Source organism: Agelaius phoeniceus, chromosome 2 (assembly GCF_051311805.1).
Source record: "Agelaius phoeniceus isolate bAgePho1 chromosome 2, bAgePho1.hap1, whole genome shotgun sequence".
NCBI classification, from domain to species: Eukaryota; Metazoa; Chordata; class Aves; order Passeriformes; family Icteridae; genus Agelaius; species Agelaius phoeniceus.
The window spans coordinates 55,033,038-55,056,847 of NC_135266.1; positions in this window are offsets into that span (position 1 = coordinate 55,033,038).

Sequence of the window (23,810 nt, forward strand, 5' to 3'; positions counted from 1 at the left end):
TTGAAGGTGGCTGATATGAGAATGACTGTTTCAGGTGTCATCACATTAAGCAATGTTCTGGGAGAAGATGGTGGTGATTTTATTTTATTTTTATGAATAAGGAGATGCCCACATTCTGAATTTGTTTAAATTTTTTACTGTTATGGTGCTGCTAACACAATCCAGATATTAACGAGATTCCAAGGAAATGTCAAAATGTGATGATCTATCACTATGAAGATGGGATAGAAGGATATCTTTTATGTCCACTACTGAAAAAAATTTTTAATTCCCAGTGAAGATGCATCTGTCAGTCTTGTCTGAAAGAAAATTAAGAAAACAGGTAGTTCACTTCAAATCCACAACATTAAAGATATTCTATTTCAAAATTAGATAGGATGCTACTGGTGGAAAATAACGCCAGAGACACATACCAAAGGAGCTGCAAAACAAAACAGAAAGATAAAAATAAAGAAAGATTTCAGGTTAGTTTCAGGATAATAAAACAAATGGGCTGCTCAATCACAACAAATACGTTTTGTATGTACTAATTAAGACCACTGACACCTTGAAGTATCTTGTTTATGTACTTTGCACTATCCACAGAACAATTTAAATTCTCACAGCTGTTGTCAAAAGTCAGTCTTAGTCCATTGCTTTAATTAATCTATGCTCATTATCAGGATGGCAGTCTTTCTATGAACATAAAGTCAAAGGAGAAGATGTATCATTAGTAGAATTTTTCAAGTAATTTGCAGGATACTGAGACATTAAATATTTTCTACCCTTAGTGGAGTTCTTTGATATGTAACAATAACAAAGACATCTCTAAGTACAATCTTCAAATAAATACTTGAAGGTTTGTAAATCTGGTGGATAACAGAAAATGCCACTCACACTGACTGCTTTCTTATTTCTTAATAAATTAAGGGGTGTTGCATAGAACATATGGCTCTATGACAATCTAAATATTCATCCAAGATTGTGAAAAAATACCACCTGTTACCAACTAAATATGTTATTACAGTGACTTATTAAAAAAAGAAAAAATGGGGAGTGGATTCTGCTGTAGAAAAATGCACAACAGATTGGATATTTCCCTTTCTTTCCCTGTTCCTCTTTTTATGGATTTTGTATAGCTTGTATAGATAATATGAAAACATATGCTGCAATTATTTTTTTAGGCTGAAAATATGTTCCTTACTGGTATTCTAATTAAAAGGTAAATATGTAACTTACAATTACATTGGATTTGAATTAAAAGGAAAAAGGTAAGATATAAGGGGAAATGCTACAGGAATATTTGATAATCATAAACATATATTATGACTCCAGCAAATTAATTGTAGACATTTTATTTGAAAAACAAACAAATGTACATCCAAATCTGTAAACACGTGGATACTCCCAAACACACTCTGCTTCTTCTCAGAAGTAATAAATACAATAAACAAATAATTCTGAAAAATACACAATAATATTTAAATTACCTGCTAGTTAAGAAAGCACAATCTAGACAAAAGGAAGGCACAAGGACTGAAAAACTCAAAGACAAGAAAATGCAGCACATATGTTTTTGCCTTTTTTTTTGCAGGAGGGGTTGGATTAAGTGCTATGTTAAATGTCTTAGTGATTTTAATTTGCCTTGTGATCTACAAAGACAGGTATTGAAATTTTAACAAAATCAGTCAAGAATAACTTTCAAGAGGTACTGGCAATTTATGTTACTGAGTAATACACTGAAAACAAAGTTAATTGGATACATAACAAGCCATCAATATTTTTAAGAATGGGAACTACTGATATTTATTCATTTGTCCTCTACTAATAATAGCTATATTAGGCCTCAGAGTGAAATATGTATTAAACTTCAGCATATAGAGGGGCTAAAGAAATATCAATTTTAATTAATGCTGCTGAAAAGATGCCATCTTAGTAAAATGATGTACACATACTTAGTAAAACAAAAGAAACAAACAAAAATTATTGAGTTATGTATGGTTTACATAAAAGACAAAGTTTTAAAAATAACATCATATCTCTCATCATTACATTCTGATTATGAACATGTCAGGTTGTATGTCCACTATGAGGTCATTGGAGTGACCAAATTTTAAATTGCTACCCAAAATTTGGAGTCTCCAGTGCTGATCATGTTTTCAAAGCACCTTTGATTAATTGTAGATAGCCTAAAGAGTAATGCATAATTCAAATGCTCCTGCTGACTTGGTCATGCTCACATCTTGGATTTAATGTTTGTTATAGTTAAGGACATAAATATTGGTGCATCCTGATAGATATAATTTGGCCATTAGCAGTAGAAGGTTGCAGACCTTGCACTGACCTGACTGTGCAGGGTCTCAACATTTGTCTGGGCTTGTCCTGTCAGCTGGTTTGAACTCCTCAGTACAGCCAGTTGGCTTCAGAGAGCAATTAATCTCAGCCTTAAGCAGACATTTGCATTTGACCAGCCAATTCTCTGTTGCTTTAATTATATTATTACAGATTTCCCCCATGTACCGTAGATGTGTCCCACTGCTCCCTTTCTGATCTGGCAGCTTGCCTGTGCCAATTGTCCTTGTGACAGCCTAACATAGATGGTGTTGGGAGACAGAGACCATCTAAATCCTTCCTTGGCATTCCCTGATGAAAACACAGAGAGAAACTGCAGGCAGAATGAACTTATTCTGAACTCAATTTACCTTAAAAGACAATGTAGTTATGCATAAAACCAGGTCTTCTTAGCTTTTGGGCTCCTAGGGTTTGCCAGTTCAGGTAAATGTGGATGTGATCGGAAGAAACAGGGACAGTTGCCTGAGCATAGAGCTTTCATATAAAGTTAAAATGACCTTTGAGATTTTCTGTATTTTTGCTATTTAACGTGCACATTTCCACACATTTCTGTGTTCTACAATGTTTGTGCTCTGAAGACCATGAAAGAATAATTGTTAATGTTTCATGTCTGTAATTTAATTACCTAAAAAGGAGGAAAAATATATAAAAGGAAGAAAATTGACAATAACTCAAAAAAGGCATAAAATATAATAACCAATATAAGGTAGATACAAATTTCACAAACATATATTTACAAAGTTATAAAGAAATTTTGTATGAACAGCAATGGTGTTGGAGAGACCACTAAGAGTACTGCATATGCAGGTACCTATTATTCTTGTTAATGTTTCTTATTTCATAAGGTATAATCCTGAGCTGGCTAAAAAAATAAAGGACCAGACATCAATAGAAAAGCCAGTAATACACAAGTATCTTATTATTAAAAAAAAAAAAAAGAACTTAAAAAAATTAGGAAATAGACCATAATAAACACATCAAACATTTACAAAGGCATAGTTTTAGTGAATAGGATGTCTCCAAACACATAAATCTATGAGCCATGTCCTTTAATTTGTCACAAGTCTGCTGAAGTCAATGGAATCATATTTTTCACTGAATTAAAATGTATTTTTAAAATATTTTTTGTTGTCTGTTAATATATTAGTTTGTTGTCTCAATTTTTATCTGCAATTTTTTTTACTCATTTGTAATTATGTAGAGTTACATTGTATGCAATCTGCATTTTGTTCAATTACTTGCCATACAATACCTTCCAACAAAAGCTATGCAATGAATTTTGGCTATGATATTCCCATTAAAGTCAATGGGTAACAAACTACTAAAATATGTGCTTGCCACTTTTAAAATTTATGAACAAGAAACAAAATTAGAAAGTTCAGTGGCTACAGAAAGTGTCTTTGTTGTTGAATCTGCTCAGTATTCAGTTGCTCAGCTTGCTGAGCTTCACTGGACACTTAAGTTTTAAATTTGCACTGCTGGTTATTTGAAAAAGCATCATCCACCAATTCATGGGTTTCTAGGATAATGTGGAACGGGTCTGAAATTGCACAGTTGTTTTCAAATTAGGAAGGATAACATCAAGAAAGAGAATGATAAGTCATTAAAAAGATACTTAAAAAAAAAGAGAAAAAAGAAAAAACCAGAAATAAAAGAAAAAGATCTTTTTGTGTTCTGGACATAATTTTTAATCTCCAATCATAAAAAAATCTGAGGCTACCATTCAGCAGTCATATATCTTTGTTTATCTAACTAGAATCCAAAGAATGAGAAATATAGAATAATAAAAAATAATAAAAAAAATCCCAAGTATATTCTTTTTTTTGTTTGTTGGTTTGTTTTTTGGTTGGGTTTTTTTTCCCCTGAAACATATAATCACTAAACAAGACAGCATGTTTTACTGAACACAATCTGCAGTCATTGCTTGGTAAAGAAAGTACTCAGCAAAAGATGTTCTCCACTTCATGAGTATATAAGACACGAAGACTAAAGAATGCAAAGCCTGGAATCATTACAAGAGTAAAGTTAGAAGCATTAGGCTACAAAACACTCATACATAATTTAATATCTCAGCTCTGGCATCAGAGTACTTCTTAATTCTCCTTTTCACTGAAATAAAAAATTTATTTGTTAATCATTAAATGGGACAATAAATATAAGAAAAAAAAGAATGATAGCCAAACATTTGTGAGTACAGGAAGGTTTGAGAAGACAAATACCTTGCTCTTTTGGAGTAATCTCTATGGTATGTCACTACTTCAGGGGTCTTGCTTGTGTATAGCACATGCTTAGGGTCTTGATTTTGGTGTAGTATATTAAAAGATATTTGGGGGCTGGATATGTAAGGAAGAACTGTGAAGAGACAGAAAAGAGAAGGCAGGTGTGTGGTAACCTGAACATTTTCAGCATGAAAAAAAGATACTGGAGTGAGTCTCAGACAATATAATTTCTTTAATTTGAGACATTACCATATACACGTTCTTTTCATGATCTACATTCATGTCATGGGTTGTAGTAAATAACTTCTTGGCCACCTGTCTGTTTTGGCACTCATGAGAAATGATAACACTTCTGTTCATGGTGTAAAAGAAGAATCATGCCAGCTGAGGTGCAGTTTTTCTCCATCATCACTGGGCTAAGCACCAAGTATCTTGCTGCTTTATTGACACCCCACCTATTCCGCTAGTTTGCATTTTTATTTAGATAATTTTGTCAATACATTAGTGATGCCTTACTTAACAAAATTTGCTGAACACTGAAACCTTTTCCATTTTGGCAAGATAGCTCTGGGTCCACAATTTTGGCAGGGTCCTGTGTGCTTTCCTTTCCCTGCCAACCACCCCCACCCCCCCTGGAGGTCCCCCCACCCTGGCTACGGCCCAGGACCCTTTGTCAGCCACCCAGGGCTATCAGGCCCTCCCCCAACAACACTGAGAAGGACTGGTCCAGCTCCCCACAGCCCTGCTCTGCCTGGTCACAGACCCCACTAAGCCAGAACCACCTGTGGGCCCATGGTTTGCCTCCACTCCCAGGAGATTTCTGATGATGGGGCTGTCCCTGGTGCTCCCTGTCTGACCTGCCCCTGTTCACCATGGTGGCCACCAGAGCATTCTGGCAATATTCACCTTGAAATTGTCCAGGTTTGTTTATGGGTTATCTTGGGATGTTATTCAGCAATGAACTATCACTCTCAGTTTCATTTAATTTAGAAAATCACTCCTAAGAGAATAATCCTGTGGGTGCACCTATGCCCCAGTAGAATAGTCAGCCAAAGTGAGTCAGTCATCAAGATGTTTTTTTCTCATTGTCTTTGAAACCCGTATATAGAAGCTGTTCCAAGCATACCTAGGACCTGTGGTATTAGAAAGAATCTCACTATCTCTACATCACCATCACAGTTTAACTCCAGCCATCAGCCAAACCCCATACAGCTGCTCAATTACTCCCCCACCGATAGGATCAGGGAGAGAATCAAAAGGGCAAAACATAGAGAACTTGTGTGCTGAAAGGCAGTTGAATAGGTGGAGCAGAAGTCATACACAAGTAAATCAAAATAAGGAATTCATTTCAATGCTTTCCATGAACAGGCAGGTGTTCAACCATCTCCAAGAGAGCAGGGCCCCATCACCAGTAATGATGACTTGGGAAGACAAATGACATAATCCCAAATTTCTTGCCCTTGCTTCTTCTCCCCTGATACTTTACAGACGAGAATGATGTCACATAGTCTGGAATATCCCTTTGGTCAGTTGGAGTTAGCTGTCCTGGCCATGTCTCCTCCCAACTTTCCATGCAGCCCCAGACTCCTCACCAGTGTGAGAGTACTAACAGAACTAGCAGAAAATGTCTTGGTTCTGTGTAAACACTGCTCAGCCATAACAAAAACAACTCTGTGTTATCAACCCTGTGTTCAGCACAAATCCAAAACACAACCCCATACCAGTCACTGCAAAGAAAATTAAGTCTATCTCAACCAAAGCCAGCACAATCACACAAAAACTTCCTTACAGAATACCTGTAGTCCTTGTAGGTGCTGTAGTGCATCAAAACGGACAAAAAATTGTCAAGGAATGATCAGAAAGTCAAAAAGAGTTTTCAATGGCACATATTTCCAGTACTAAACTTCTCTCTTTCACTCTGTCTTTCCCCTGGGTCTTCAAGCTTGCAAGGAGCTCCAAGTAAAAGGCATGTACCACATGGCAACAGGAACTGTTGTAGCAGAGTGAAAACCTAATAATTGTCATTGCCTTGCCATTTGCTGCTTGCTCAATGCTACCTATCTCTGTGCAAACTTCTATAAACACAAATATGCTGCTGTTGTTTTGCTAGTTCAGAAGAAACTGAGAGTACTGAGAAACTGAGAGTACTCCAACTTTTCTGTTCTCTCTGTAAAATGTGCAGTGATTCAGGGGATGCTGTGCAGTGAACTTGCTGCAGAGCACATGCTGAAAGAGTCTGTTTCTGTATTTCAAACATCTCACATAGAGAATAAAAGACCCTCATCCGTATCTATGGGATAATTTGAATAAACTCAATAGGCAGCACTTAGTAAAAATACATCCTTGGAAATATATAATGCAATATCCTAAAGTAATTTCATAAATGTGAGTCACCTAATACAATTATAATATTATAACAAGCCATTTCAGAGGCAAAAAATCTTCATGCATGATTAAATGACAAACTTTGTCTGAGCATACTGAGGATTTTTAAAATTGCAGCAGTCCTTTTATTTCAAGTTCTTCTTCAGATATAAGATGAGCTTTATATAGATTTATCTTCACTTTTTAATTTTCTAGATAGTGTTAACATTCTCTCTAAAGCAAGAGATGAAACAGAACTGAAACCACTAATGCATAAAAGACTTTCCTTCTTCAAAGACAAAGAACAATATACTTTTTAGTGATGTAGCTTTCACCAACATAATACCTCATTATTCATGACATTTTGTCCATTATAGCATGAGATTCCTCAAAAGATAGAAGTAATCATCCAGCAGAAAAGTCTAGCTAATTATCCATTGTCTGAGAAATCGAGCTGGTGTAATGGATGAAACATCAGTTGCAGCAATTGCTGGTGTCTACTGACAGAAGAAATACATCTCTCAAATTACTGTACCAGAAACCTCAGAAATCTGAGACTTCCTTACCTGTTCTCTCCAGACAGATAGAAAAGTTTGTTTAAAGCAGAAAATTATGTATATACACACATAGAAGACAAATTAAATGCCTTAAAAATAATTGTGGAGTGTTATATAAACATTACTTTTGTGGAATATACAAGGTCATTCTTATACATACAATATACAAGCTCATTTCTTATTGTTTTATAGAGAAATTAGTGATTCTGTAAGACCTGAGGAGGTACAAATATAAGGAACTTATTGAGAGTAGGAATACATGTTTTAAAATTTCACTTTAGTCAATTCTTTAAAACATATACTAATAAAAATGTATTTTGTTTGATTACTTTTTTGAAATACATAAAGCAATTTCATTTTATAATAGAGTTAGAAAAAGGCATAACATAAGTGCTTTAACACCTAAGCATGACTGCTTAGTAAGTTTTTCCATCCTAGGCAGCTAAAACTTAAGCAATTGAACTTAAAATTAACTAGTAGGAAAATTTAGACACTTTGGATACCAGAAGGAGTAGATTTGGCAATTTACTGGGGACTTCTAGGACAGCTGGAAAGAAAACAAGAAAGGCTAGGAAAATGGACTAAGAGATGAAGGAAAATATGATCCTGTAAACAGAAGTTAGAAATGGACAATGAAAATAGCATCTTAGGATAGGGGAAAAGTACCAGAGCCAGGGCATTCATGTGAAAAGATAGAAGATAAGATTAGACATTAAAAAAACCTGATTTTGATTAAATTTGAGAAGCAAGACCTGAGGAGAAAGGGAGATGTCCTACATTAAATGTTAATAGATTCTGCTGTAAGAAAGTTGGGCCTTAGTTCTGCCTTCAGATAAATTACAGTGAGAGGTGTATATAATGCAGAGGCAGGATTTGGCCCTTTTCCTTTGCCATTTTAAGGTGATTGAAAATAAAGAGAGGTCAGAATAAAAGATGGTTGGACCAGAGGATCATTGAGGTCCTTTCCAATCTGGTATTCTATGATTCTGTGATGAGATAGCTGGAGGATTATAGGCAAAGACTCTCTTCTCTGTAGTCTGTTCCCAGTCTAATTCATTCTGAGCTGTGCTTCATTTGCTGTATCTGGAAAGGTTACAAACTGGCATTCTCAGAGGAGCTGTAAAGTAAAATGAGTCCTACGGTACTAAGCAAAGATATAGAAATAGCTGTAGTTTTCTGATGTAATGTTGACAAGGAATATTTGAAGTGATTTTTTTTGTTATGTGTGCCTGTCTCATAATGTACTGCATTAGAGGTCAAAACTAGCTATCAATTTTTGTCAAAATCCTATTTAAAAACTTTTGCAACACTGGCTTATCTGTATCAAGTATTGTCATCTACACAGGGGAAAGAAAAATAATAATAATAAAAAAAGCAAACAGAACCCCTCCAGACCCCTCAAATCACCTACAAAATAGAAGTATTACGTTTGAAAGTCAGGGGTTTTTTTTGTTGTAGGAGCATTCAAAGCAGTTGTTTTTGTGTTCTTCTGTGGGTTTAGAACTCCATTCAGTTCACAAGTTGGAGAGCACCCTTAGGAGAAATTCCCTCCTCTGGTCTGCTCTAAGAGACGCATTCTGAGCACTGAGTGGCAGCATGAAGATTCAGCATGATGGAAACCAACTATCAGTCTCTAGAAAAATAAAAATAAGTATTTGAATCTAATTTAAAAGCAAAGCATTTTACCATGTGATTTCTTAGATCATTCTGAAGGCAGTATTTTTTGGGAAAAACCATCTAAATCCTATATAATCACCTCATACTCTAGTTCTCCTATGGCAGAAAGATTTACAAGAAATATTGGGAGTTTTATTGTGCCTTACAAGTTAGGAAAAATCAAACACATGAAGAAATGAATTGACATCTTCAGAAAATAAGGTAGCTTATGCATAGGAATATTGAAATGATAATACAACAGGTACACTGTACAATGAATCTCTAAGGAGATGAAAGAGAAAGATAAATAAAAACTTGTATGAAGATATAAGGAGGAAAAAATCAAGTTAATAAGATTATGCTTCTGGACTATATGATATCAGCTTGTTTAAACAACCCTGGTATTAATTGGGAATTCTCTGTGGCTTGTAGAATGGAGACAAAATTGAAAGAATTTGGATTTAGTAAATTATTACATTCCTAAATTCTGTATCAACAGCCCTTCAGGGGATAGTTTTTGCCCTATCTAGATTGAATTTTAAGCAATGAATAGAGCAACAGTGATAAATTATCGAAATAATGGAAGAAATAAAGTCAGATGTCCACAGTCCATAGCCATATTTTGCTACATTTTTAGAAAAGTGTTATTGTATACAGAAACAGAATGTACACAAAAAAAAAATTGTAAAAACAAAGGCAACAGTAATGAACAGTGTAAATAGTAGATTTGGAAGATGTAAATTCTATGACCAAAGACAGAGTAAATTGCAATAAAATATGAGTTACTTTCTAATATTTTAAAACAAATAAACTGTAGTTTTGATGTTTAAAATCTAGCAAACATCCATCGATTTCAAAGGGCTGTGACATATATACAATTCTAAAATGCATTTGATGTACATGACTTCTTAAAACATGAAGACAATGTCATTCTTAGTTACTGTATTCCATCTACCATGCACAATAATACAAGGAGGCATAAATGGATATGAATGGAAGTGATGCCAGACCACTGTTACCTACAAAAAATAAATTCACCTGTTGTGCTCCTCACACAAGTCCATAGTGGTATACACATCCCCCACATGTAATATGAATATCATGGTCCATGACCTCATCTGATATTGTTAGCTGACACATAGTATTGTAAAAAAAAATTAAAACTAAATATCTTACTCTGAAGCTTTAGTATTGTTTTATGATTTTGTTGAAAAGTAGTCAGCTAAAAGTAGTCAGAAACTTTGGAATATTTCCTGAGTCATGTTAACTGGTCACAAGTTCCCTGAAACTTAATGCTATGATACAGAAAAGTGTCGTGAATTTCATGATTTAGAAACTAGTTCAAGCAAGTAAAGAAGATTGGCAACTAGATTCAAATGAAATAGCAAAATAGGGTTGTCATTTTGTTATTCATGTTCATACAGGGACATTTATTGCCTGGATCTTCTGCAGAATTTTTAGAGTATTTACACCACTATTTTTTTTTCTCTCTCACTGGTGTATCAGTATCAGTATTAGAGAATCTGAATATTGAAGTTTGCCAAGAGAATTTTGATGTGCATTTCAACAAGAAAATAAATTGATTTAACACTTTATTTAATTTTGTGTCTTTTTCAATTAAAGAAATTCTCAGAACAGTAATATATAAAGAATGTAATACCTTCTCAAAGTTCCACCATGAGGGCCCCCTATAACAATAATAATAATAGTAGTAATAACAGCAACAACCACAACCCTGATAACAACAAGACCAATAACAGCAACAGTGACAATAGCAACAGACACCTGAGACACTTCCACTGAAGACTGTATGTTGTTCTGGACAGACCACTGGAAAGCACCTAGATTTAGGTACAGTGAGGTTTTCCTCTGTCTCACATCCCAAGGGAAATTTCTAAACAAAGGCATGTAAGACAACATTCCAAAGAACCTAGACCTTCAGGGGAGTGAAATCCTAGTTTTCTTGCAAACCCTTCTAATACCTTTGGACCTTTGGCCTGTTTTTACTCTGGTGAATGCAAATTATTCAGGCTAAGAAGAAATGTCAAAACTTGACTGAGTTGATCCAGTCTCTAACTGATTGGAAATGTGTTTCTGCTGACTATGCCTTTTAAATTTATGAAAATAAAAGATTTTTTAAAATAACATATAGTCCCTGCTATTGCTAAGTAAAAGGTTAGAAAAAGGGTTGACCATTCATACAGAATTTTTGCTATTGGTGTCTTGACCTATGAGAAACATTTGAAGGCCGACATTTGCTTGATGAAAAATTTGCTGCCACATGAAAGAAAAAGACAGCTGATCCCATGTACCAGTTGTTAAATGGTTTATAGGTTACCTTTTACGATAAGACAATACGGAAATATATGTGGATGATGCAGTCTGACATGACCTGTTTCAAAAGATTGTTTTCAAGTGCTTTCTTTCTTAGTTCTACTAACCCAAAAAAGGTAGGAAATACAATCTGATAGGAAAAGGCCTTTTTCCAACTAACACTAGTATTACATATGCATTTCTTATTCTTGTAACTTCAAGGAATGTTACTTTCTATCTCTTGTCTTATGCTGCTAAATATTTACAATTTATTAAATCATGCAAAACTCTAAGCTTTATTTAATACTTTTTATTAACATATGTTAATAAAAAATATATGACATCAATGATTTTATCATTATAAAAGACATTTATTTTCCCTGGATAAATGTGAATTTTAGAAAATCTTTAAAAGAAAGAAATCAATCTGATGATTCGCAATGTATGTTTTTTCTAGATTCAATAAAATGTGAGACAAAACCAGTTCTAAATAATTTATTTTCATATATTGTGGAAATTATCATTTCAGATACCAACAAAAAAAACGCTTATGACTGTGTTAACTATAATGAAATTATCTGTTGTTATTATTCATTAATGTTCTAACCATTTTCCCGTAAGAAATATTAAGCAATCTAAAAACTAGCATATGTTTGTGCAAATTATATTCTCCCTTAAGATTCTGTAAGAAGCTCATCATAATAAGCAATTATACGGTACTTCTTCAGCTTAAACTTTTAGATTAATCACAGAAAGGTTTTGCGCATAACCTTCTTGCCAAGAACATGCTTTAATGTGACAGGTTTATCCTCAATTAGGTTTTGTTAAAGAGTCTTCTTTGTGCTATTTTTCATGTTTTGGTTTATTACAAAGACAGTGCATTCTCTTTACATACATATTACTATTAAAAGGTACTGTGTTCAGCATACTGCTTTTATTTATTAATTTGAAAAAAATGGTGTTTTTTACTGATTGGCTTCTTTTGCAAGCACAGCTTAGTTTCTGATGATCAAGATGACAAGATAATATTATCATGCAAAACCTGTAACAAAAAGGTAAACCCTCTGCTTCACTTTGAAGAAAAGAATCTTTTGTAGTTTCATCTTATTGTTTGTCGATGTCAATTAACCCTATTTAATATATCTTCTCACAAATAATTTGCGTGTTTGAATGGTTCCATGCCTTTAGGGTGAAAGAGAAAAAAATGTCTAACTACAAATTCCAGTCTTCTGTACTTTTATTTGACATTATCAAAAGTACCACAGAGGCAAAATGTCATGTTATGTCATAATATAAAATGACAAGCTCTGTACAAATACATGAACAGCAAATCTTTTATCTGGTATTAGTGAAATAAGAAGCAAAGATATAAATGTCTTCATTTACAAAGGATATAGATACTGTAAGTAAAGAAAAGTGAAATCTTTTGAAGGAAGAATTTAAATTACTGTATGTGCATAAAATAATACGGGACAAGAAGAATGGGAAGGCTCTTAGCAGTATAATAGAAGAGGTCACCATTCAAGCTGTTGCTTTTTTCTTTGATAATTTTATGTTCCTTTATATGGACTGAGCATTCCCACTTGACTAGATACCACAAAGCTCAGGGCATTTCTGGTATGGCTGGCCAGCAGAGGAGAGCATTCCAGTGTCAGGCTGTTCTTTACCAAAAAGCAGGTCCCATGGTGTTGTGAGAAATCATTTACCACTGCAAGCTGGCCACTGGTGAATTCTCAAGATTACACTGATATTTGTGAAATAGCTTTTACAGCTGTCTTCTGAAGACAGATTTGTATTTGATGCAATGTGGAGAATGAAATGAAGCATTATTGTACAGAAAACTGGGATATGACCTGTAGTCTCAGAGATGTTGGAGTAAGAATTGAAAGAATTGCAGTAACATAATAATCACTCAGGAATAAGATACTACCCAGGACAAGATAGTACCAGAACTGAGATAAAGGTGATCCTCCTCCAGGTGAGTATACAAAGAAAATATACCCTCTTTGAACACAGATTTATCTGAACTTTATATGAGCTATGAACTAAATAAAGCAAAGAAATAAACACTACAAGGTATTATGCTGTAACATATTTTAAAATAGATTATATTTTGATGGTGAAAATATAATAGATTATATTTCGATGGCTGGCAGCCAGTCACCAGGGGTATCCCCCAGGGATCAGTGCTGGGGCCAGTCCAGTTTAATATATTCATTGCTGATCTGGATAAAGGGATTGAGTCCATCATCAGTAAATTTGCAGATGAGACCAAACTGTGAGCGTGTCAATCTGCTGGAGGGTAGGAGGGCTCTGCAAAGGGACCTGAATAGATGGGCAGAATCTAATAAGATGAACTTTAATAAGTCCAGGTGCCAAGTCCTGAACTTTGGCTTCAACAGCCCACTGCAGTGTTACAGGCTGGGACAGAGTGGCTGCCCAGGCAGAAAGGGACCTGGGGGTGCTGACCCACAGCTGGCTGGACATGAGCCAGCAGTGTGCTCTGGTGGCCAAGAAGGCCAAGGGCATCCTGGCCTGTGTCAGGAATAGTGTGGCCAGCAGGAGCAGGGAGGTCATTCTCCCCATGTACACAGCGATGGTGAGGCCACACCTTGAGTGCTGTGTCCAGTTCTGGCCCCTCAGTTTGGGAAGGACATTGAGAACTTGAGCATGTCCAGAGGAGGCAACGAGGCTGGTGAGGGGCTTGGAACACAAACCCTGTGAGGAACAACTGAGGGAGCTGGGGGTGTTTAGTCTGGGGAAAAGGAGACTCAAGGGTGACCTTATCATTCTCTACAACTTCCTGAAAGGCGGCTGTAGCCAGGTGGGGGTTGGTCTCTTTCACCAGGCAACAACTGACAGAACCTAAAGAGGACACAGTTTTAAGCTGTACTAGGTGAAGTTTAGGTTAGATGTCAGAAAAAAAATTTTTCTCTGAAAGAGTGATTGGGCACTGGAATCATCAGCCCAGGGAGGTGGTAGAGTCATTGTCCCTGGACCTGTTTAAAAAAAGACTGGAAGTGCCACTCAGTGCCATGGTTTACTTGATGAGGAGGTTTGGTCATATGGTGGACTTGATGATCCAAAAGGTCTTTTCCAACCTGGTTCATTCTGTGATTGTTTGATTCTGTAATTTTGAAACTGTTAAAATAATATGGTGCTCTTGGAAATAAAAGCAATTAGTAGGGTATTTGTTGCTTCAGCATCTCTCAGATGTCTTAAATTTACCTCATTGTTTTAGCTGCACTAATAAACAATGCAGAGATATAATTTCTGTCAGAGCAGAAGTTACCACAGCTATCTCAGGTACCTTACATTAAGGTACAATGACAAATTGTTTATGGATGCTTCTTTTTATCCCCCTGCTGATTATGAAGAGAACTCAGGCCAAATGATTCATCCTCTATGGCACTTCTCTGATGACAGCATAAATCACCCTCATGGGTTCTTGTTTTCCTCTGTCCACTACAGTGAGGAAGTTAGAAAGTTCTCAACCGTCTCTGAGTTTCAACTCTATTAGATAGAGTTATTATCTTTTACTTTTCTGTCTATTTTTCTTTCTGTTCATAGAATAAAAACTGCAGAACTAGTCCTTCTCTTCCAAGTGTCCAACTTGTTTTCTAGTGCTGGGTGCTGGGGATTTACACCAATGTTCTACTTTAAAAATTTAGTCAGAAACTGGTAAAGCAAAAATAAATCCATAACATTAACTTCAGTCTCAGTTTTGTCTGTGGTCAAGTTAATTGTTGTCATAGTATGGAGCTAGGTTTTTGTTTAGGTTTATAGTTATGGTTTAGGCTAGGATATGGTTAGGTTTTGGATCTCAGATTAAAACAGGATTGAAAAATCCAGTTATGTTTTAGGTATTGCTCAGCATCAAGGTCTTTTCTATCTCAAACTTCCTCACTAGTAACTAGGCAAGGATGGAAAACAGATCGTGGGGAGACATAACTGGGACAGCTCACCCCATGTAACATCCAATGCCATTCAGGGTTGTGGCCAGCAATAAAATCTAGGGAAAGGAATAGGAAGGGAGGACATTCATATTTATGACATTCGTCTTATCAAGTCACCACTGCATGTGATGAAGCCCTGCTTTCCTAGAGATGGTTGAACATCTGCCTGCCCATGGGAAGTGATGACTGAAATGCTTTTATTCCTTTACTTGCACAGATGGTTTTGCTTCATTTATTAAACCATTTTTATCTCAACAGTGTTTTTTGCTTTTGCACTTCTAATTCTTTTTTCCATACCAATGCAAAGAACTGAGTGTGAGGCTGTATGGGGCTTGGCTGCCTACCAGGGTTAAGCCACAATCACTCCTAAATTCTTATGCATGACCTGTTTTTCAATGATTTGTGTCAGAGATATTTTTAAAGTCTGGCTTACCTATTGAAAATTTGTTTGCACCTACAAGCCTATTTAGTATTACTTTATTAGCTTTGCATACACCACAGGGATAAACTGACTTAAGCATTTAATTAAAATATTTTTCCCTTTTTACAGAATAAGTATGCTAATAAAAGGTCTCTTTGTAAGAAAAATAAATAAATAAACTGAACTTGATACAACTCCATCTTTACCTTGCATCCTTCTTTAGAAAACTACATATTCCTCACAGGAATTTATTCCACTCCTTTAGGTGTGCACAGAAGCACACATGCATGCACATACACACACACACAAACAAATGCCAGCACTTTAAAATTTAGTTTTCAATCAAGCTGGAAGCCTTATATTGGAACAGCTGAACTAGTTGCTTACAAAGAAATTCTGCACAGATAGTTACAGATGGGTGCTGAAGCACTGTTTCCAACAATATAGGGCAGTCACTGAAGGAAAAACTGTGCTGGTATGTCACTTGAAATTCTGTACAAATGAACGATCACTGGGATCAGATATGTCCAAAGGTCAACTTCAGTGGTACAACAGTATTCTAAGACTTTGACAAAGCTTGATCAGTCTCATGAAAAACAGTCCATCTGGGCCAATTAGCTTCACTTTAGGTGCTGGCTTAGTTTCTTTACTTAGTCTTTTTGCACTACTGCATGAGTAGTTGATTGGGGATGTTTTGTTTGGGTTTTTGTTTTTGTTTTGGTTTTTTTTTGTGGTTTTGCTTTTGTGGGTTTTTTTGTGGTTTTCTTTTTTGGGTTTTTTGTGTGATTTTTGTGTGTTTTTTTGTTTTGTTTTGGGGTTTTTTTGTTGGTTTGGTTTGGTTTCATTTGGTTTGGTTTGGGTTTTTTCACAGAGTCTCAGGTGTTCAACACATTAACTAATAAGATAACTTTATGAATTTCATGAGCTTCCTCGATGAAGACAGTGTGTGAAATGTGCTTTGTGTTGTGGGTCAGAAGGACAGTCTGAATAGGAGTTCAAGTGTTTACTGCAATATGCTACCACAGATTTTACACTAAAAGACAGCGAAAAACTTGGATGACCAATGCCATATCTTGAGAACTTCTCCACCTATACATGATATCAAAAGTAATCCACAGATAGAATGAAGTGCCTGCCAATCCATTTAAAGTTATAAAAACATAGAAAATTAATTAGTAATATTTATTTTTTTAGAAGTCTATTCCTGGCCTGAGCAGAAACTCAAAATCTCTATGAAAAGTCTTTGACAATATTAATTTTGTAGATTGAAGCCAGGTTTCCAGCTTTTAATTCTGTTAAAAATTACAACAGTAGTTCAAGAAAATTTGTCATATTAAATTTTGATTTTCTGATTGTCTTTTGAAATTTTTAATCATAAATACTGATATTAAATTTGTTTTCTGACAGTGTTAATTTATCATTATGTTGCTATCAGAAGAAGGTAATTATATGGGCTTTTCCTTCCCTTTCATTTTATATGTTACTATTCCTCAATAAACATTTTATGTTGTGCAGATAGATGAAGTCATATGGGTAGATCTCAATCTTAAACTGGCATAGTGGCATGCTTCAAGTGCTGTGTGAGCTTAGGGCTGAAACTGTAGACAAGAATAATTTTATGTGCTTCATGCATATACACTGCATTTGAATCAATTTGAATTGTTCTCAGGTTATATTCTTGATTTGGCAGTTAACAAAGGTCACACAGTGTAGCAGTAAAAATTATTTTTTGTGTGTGTGTGTGCTTTGAAGATCTAAACTACAGCATAAGAGAGTTAAGGTCAAGTTTTCTCTGCAGACTCTGCTGATACACTCCCATTTCTCACTTGTGCATGCCCAGTATATGTAATAACCACTCCTCTTCTAGTGATGCACTTGATTTCCCTCATATCTGTTTACCAGACCTCCTAAGAGCATAGGAGCAGGCAATTCCCAAATACTGGAAGTCAAGTAGGGGTGCAGAAAGCCAGTTTGGCTGAACAAGAATCTTCTCTTGGAAATAAGGCAAAAAAGAATGGTGTATGTTCAGTGGAAGCAAGGTTATGTGACATTGAAAGAATACAGAGGTGCTGCTTGCACTGTAGGGGATGGTCCTGTGCAGGGCCAGGAGCTGATAATCCTTGTGGGTCCCTTTCAGCTCAGCATACTCTGCACATTCTGTGATTGTGTGAAATCTGTGGTAGATATTAGGAAGAAATTTGTTACCTTGAGAGTGGTGAGGCACTGGAACAGAGAAGCTGTGGATGCCCCACCCCTGAATGTGTTCAAGGCCTGGCTGGATGGGATATTGAGTGATCTGGTCTAGTGGAAGGCATCCCTGCCCATGTAGGGGGATTAGAACTAGATACTCTTGAAGGTCCCTTCCAAGCCAAAATATTCTATGATGATATGATTCTAACAGAGGCAAAGATTACTTGAAAACTGAGACTTGATAGGAAAAGAAGGAATTGAAAAGGAGAATAGTTTCAATTGCCACGGTTGGTTAAGGTGGAAACGTTGCCTGTTACAGATTTTTGTTGACAAATAAAGCTCCAGTGTTGAGGTTATTTGGGAGTGAAGGACTAACCTTTACCATCCACTGCCATCAAGACATCGGACAGATGGGATACAATACCTGGAGCCTTCATTACATGCTCTGTTTCTTATTTGTATCATCAGCCATTTAGCCATTGAGGTTCTTTCCTTAGTGTCATTTTTCTTTCCCTACTCAATGATATTTACTTGCAAAATGACATTTACTTATAAAGTGACAGTCTTTTTCACCCTCAAGTGGCATTTCTATGGCACACTGTGCAAATGTTTGGCAAAGATTTGCTGGATCGATTAGAGGAAACACAGGCAAAACACACAACAGATGTTGATTTTCTTGTAGCTGCGACTATTGTTTTGAAAGACTGACACAGAATTTTCAGGTTTTTCTGTATTTTTAGCAGCAACGCAAAAAAATTTCCCCAACTGCAGCACACACATAATTTCACCTTCATTAAACTGACTCTGAAGACTCCTAATAAGGGAGGCTGTATGTCATCTTTCACAAGATAAGCTGTTCTGAAAACAGCAAAACCATTACAGGACAGTCATGCATCAATCATGGAATTAGGTGAACTAGCTTGCATTGACCTTACAAGAGACTTTTCTCTAGCATCAGAGAAGCAAAGAGCCATTCCCCCCGGCATCTCCTTATTTAACTATCGCATTCATTTTCATGAGAAATTAGATTTTTGGTAAAATCCTGAGTCTGGTAAATATTTTTATTTTAAAGGATCAGTTTTCTATTCCTTTGTTAATGAGTTTTTTTCTGAATAAGCAGATACAAGAACTAAGAAATGTGTTGATATGATGATACATCATACAACCTTCAAGAACTGTTTGATGTGTTATTTTAGATTTGTGCATTTTCCTATGCATTGCAGAAACATGAAAGAATTGATCAGGTCTTGGCAAAACCTCAGTCATTAAAGACCCAGTTATTTTGGCTGAACATGTAGTTCACTGAATTTGGCACCACTAGCTCATAATCTTTAAGCTCAGTTTTAAAGAAAATAGTCAAAATGTATCAACTTTCCATGCTGGTTTAGAAAATGTTAATGAAAATAAAAATCCATGGCAATAAAGGGTGTCTGGATGTTTATGCTAGAATCAACACTACAGGTTACATTTAATAGTCTAACCATACTCATCTAAAATCATTTTATATGACTGACAGTGTCTGGGACATCTGCATAGGATTTGAAATACATGGCACAGGTCATTGTGAGGTGCACAAAGCCTTCTAGAACAGCAGCTGGATGCCAAAGGGAATACTCTGTAGGATCTCAAATGACTCTAAACTCTTCAAGTCTAAGCTGCTCAATTTTCTTCATGCTTGGAAGATTTTTGTTTCATTTTGCTTGTTTTGGTTTTTGCCTTTTTTTTTTTTTGGTGGGGGAAAAATTAATTTCCTAATGCTTTGCTTCAGATCAAATATGGCACCAGTTTTCACAATTGCACTGAGAGTTTTTTGGGTTTTTTTAGTTCTCCCTGTTTCTTCTTTTAATGAAAAGTTTCTAATCAGGTACTTCTATGTATTGAAAAATCACTACTTAGATAAAAAAAACCCCTGCTCCTCAGAAAAGGTAAGATAGATGTTAAAGAGAATGGGTAGACTTAAATTAGTCAAGTCCCAGGCTTACCCCACCTCATGACATTCACTTATTGCCTTAACTTCAGAGGTTAACTGATCCACAGTTTTGAGTCTAGCTCTAATTTAGTTTTGGACTCTCCAGTGTCTCATGTGACATAGAAGTCAGTGCAGCACAAGGTAGTGATCAGCTTAAAAATATCCAGCTAAAAATATCCAAAGAGTAAAAATGACTATCTGACATCTGCCTTGTCTCTTGAAAGGAAATTGTTCTTTGCTGATACTGAGAGGATCCTTCAGTAAGAACAATTCCTAGTTCAGTGTTTACATAGACGAATGAATCTAGCTTCTGCTATGCTTCCCAGAGCACTGCTTTCATGTGCCCTAAAACTGAGATTACAAAAAAAAAAAAAAAAAAAAAAAGCAAGCTGGTGTATGTTACTTGTTTCCCTTTCCTAATTGTAGTCAGGTATGGCCCTTCTGTCACACCTAATGACACTTTAATTGGAGAAAATACATCCTCTCAGACATGAGGCCAAGAAGATCTGACTTTTGAAATGTGGCCATCTACAAGCAGAAAGGATCTGCAGTAAGGCTTAAATGAGAGCACGAGTAATGAGAATGGGCATATTAACTTATTTAGACACTGTAATTTCTGCAATCATTTCCAGGTATTTTAGTGAGCCCATCAGTATCATGTAAGTTTGGTCTGAGCTGGGTTTCACACAGATTTGCCTCATTCATGAACTAGTCTCGGTTAAATGACATTTTAGATACTGAATCATAGTGTAAAATAACATTTAATTCTGTCATTCCTATTAGGTCTTCATAAAATATATGCCTTCTTTATGTAATATATGCAATATAGTAAATTTTTAGTAATCTAATTCTCAGTCTGTGTTATAGTTAATTTTCCAGAATTTCTTAATTGTTGTTATGGATACCGGATTTTTCATTTTCCTTCACATGCTGGGATGAATGGATATCACTAAGTGTGGTCTTGCCTTCTCATAACCTCAGGAAGGCTCTGAAAGTGTCACTTTTAATGACAGAAAACTAAATAAAAGGATGAAATTACAACTAAGAACAATGCTCTACAATCATACCACCATCCTGCGAGTATGATTGTATCTGGATTAGCTTTTATGTTGGGTACGAATTCATAAAATATAAAACAGAAGTGAGAAAACAATTTACATTATGAAAATGTCAGATTTTGAAATTAAGCATGGTAGGGTGGGCAATGCTGAATAGATTTTTTGAAAATTGCTGCCCATACACTAACACATATCCATATTCCTATCAACACTAACACCTATCCACATTCCTATAAACAATTACAATCAATTGTAATTGTAATTGTAATAATACAATTGTATTGTAATAATACAAGTAATTTTTACAAGTAATTTTTACCTTACTCACCATGTAGAAATGTATTTTTAAAGTATTTTTATACTCATACTCATTTGTATTTTAAATAAAAATATGAACATTTTTAATGTGTTAAGGTCACATGTAAACTATACTTCTTAGATAGATTTCCTCTGAGGATTTCTGTGCATTATTATGACATTATTTTATTTAATTAGGTTTACTTCTAAGAAATATTCTATAAGTGTTTCATCTTTACCTCCATTGTATTCCCCCAATGTGTTGTATACATTTGTATAAATAGTAATAATCTCTGTTTTATCTTTCAGAAAACTAGTTTAAAATTAAATTGCATTACATTTTAAACCTACTTATAGGGATAAAATTATGTAATATTTAAGGTTATATTCAATATTATAGGGGGTAGTTACAGTTAATTATGAAATATGGAAATGATACATAATAGAAGTTCATAAACCAGCTGAAAAAAAGGGCTAACATACAGGAAGAAATAAGAAAAATGCCCAGAAATGGAAACTCTCACTTTTCCAGTCCATAGTGTACTTATCATCATAAAACAAAAATAGTGAACAGAGGCTTCAATTACTTGAATAATTAGGTTCCCTGGGTCAGTGTAGAAAAATAGACCATTTATTAAAAGGACATCACAATAAGAATTACAAAGAGTAATGAATGTCCTCTGGGAAAAAAAATATATCCCTGAGTAATTAACAATGAAAAATTTCCTGGGGGGAGATGAAGAAAAATAATGAAAATAATAAAAATTTTTTTGCAATGAAAAAAAAAATTATACAGCCTAATCAAGGTGCAAAGCACAAATTCCTGTTTAAAACAGGAAAAGGAGTGCTAGATACTCTTGTATTGTGTGGGTAGATGGCAAGGGTGTAAGAGCTGCTAATGCAGTAAGCTTTATTTCAGTCTAAGTTCTGTACCATGGTCTGATATGATGAGAAGCTTACGCAGATTTAGTAACCTTATATGATGGCATATTTGGTCACATCAGCTTTCAAATATACATATTATAGAAATCTAAAGCTGCAATTAATCAGTTCAGTTGTGCTAGTTGTGCTGTGAGAGTTCCATTCCATTCCTTTTTTTTTTTTTTTTTAATCTGTTTCATCTCAATTCTCTGAGCACTGTTTAGGGCTGTTATCAGTGAATTTTAAAGTATTAGCATTAGCTGCAGTCTGTTAACAGGTGTTTATTTAGTTATGCCTTGGAGTGAAATACTTCTCCTGAGACTACAGTTTGAAGGAACTCATTTGCTGGATAATTTTCTACAAGGGTATATATTTTATTTTATTATATTTTTATTTTATTAATCTAGTAGAAACTTGATCTGTGTTCTAATGACCTTGAGTTAAGTAACATTGTGGCAAAGACAGCAACTGTGATAACAATGCTACACAGATAAGATATTGACAGCCATAGACGCAACCATTGTCAAAACAATTCTGATCTGTACTCCAAGTCACATGATCAAATGCTGGCCTTTTTTAGACAGAGATTGATTTAGCAGTCAAACAGTGTACACCACACTTCATTTTTTTAAATTTTTTTTCCTCCTTAGTTTAATTCCAAGATAGCTCTTTGTTTCTGTGAACATTTATGGGATGGTCTTGCTTCATTTTTTTTTTTTTTGATCCTTTCAAACTGGCACTTGAGGACCCCATAGACACTCTTGTAATTCTTGGGGACAGAGGGTGAATTCACAATAAACAAATGTCTTGAGAGAAGACAAAAGAAAAGAGGAAGAAATAAAAGTCATCAACTCAAGCACAAATCATTGCACGTGTTAAACATTGGAAAGCAGCACCAAAGTAGCTTTTCCATGTGATATACTGAATATCAAATTGCCACTCAAATTTTCTTGAAATTCCCTTTGAAGATTTTTTTCCCTCTTAGCATTATATATTTTTGTGTTTATTTCAGTTTGGTTCTTTGTCCCAACACACTACAGCTAAACAAAATGCCTCAGGCTCTGGAAATATTTGGAAATACTTTTGGAACAAAGACTTGACACAAGTATTGCACCAGTTAAACATAACTAGTTGGAAGGTCTTTTTGGAAAATCTGGGCACTATCACTTCTTATCTTGGCAGAATTTTTGAAGGAAACAGACTCTGAGTTCTGTACTGCTGGCTCCCTATTCTGGACGCATGATTAACATAATTTCAGGATGAGTTTTTTAAATTCCAGGTTAACTACATTTTGGAGCACATGCCTCTGTATAACCATTACGAACTTTGTGCTCCAAAAACAAAGTTTCTGAAGCATTAATTTTAATGTGCTTAAGTTTGTGTTTCTTAGGACTTAGATGAATCTGTAACACTAGAAGAGCATTTTAATTCTAATAGTAGATGATTGACACAACCTGAAATGTTATTTCTAAGCTTAAATTCAGGACTGCAATCTATAAATGCTACCTACCCAGACTTCACAGCACCTGGCATGCTCTAGGTGAGTAAGATTTCTGTC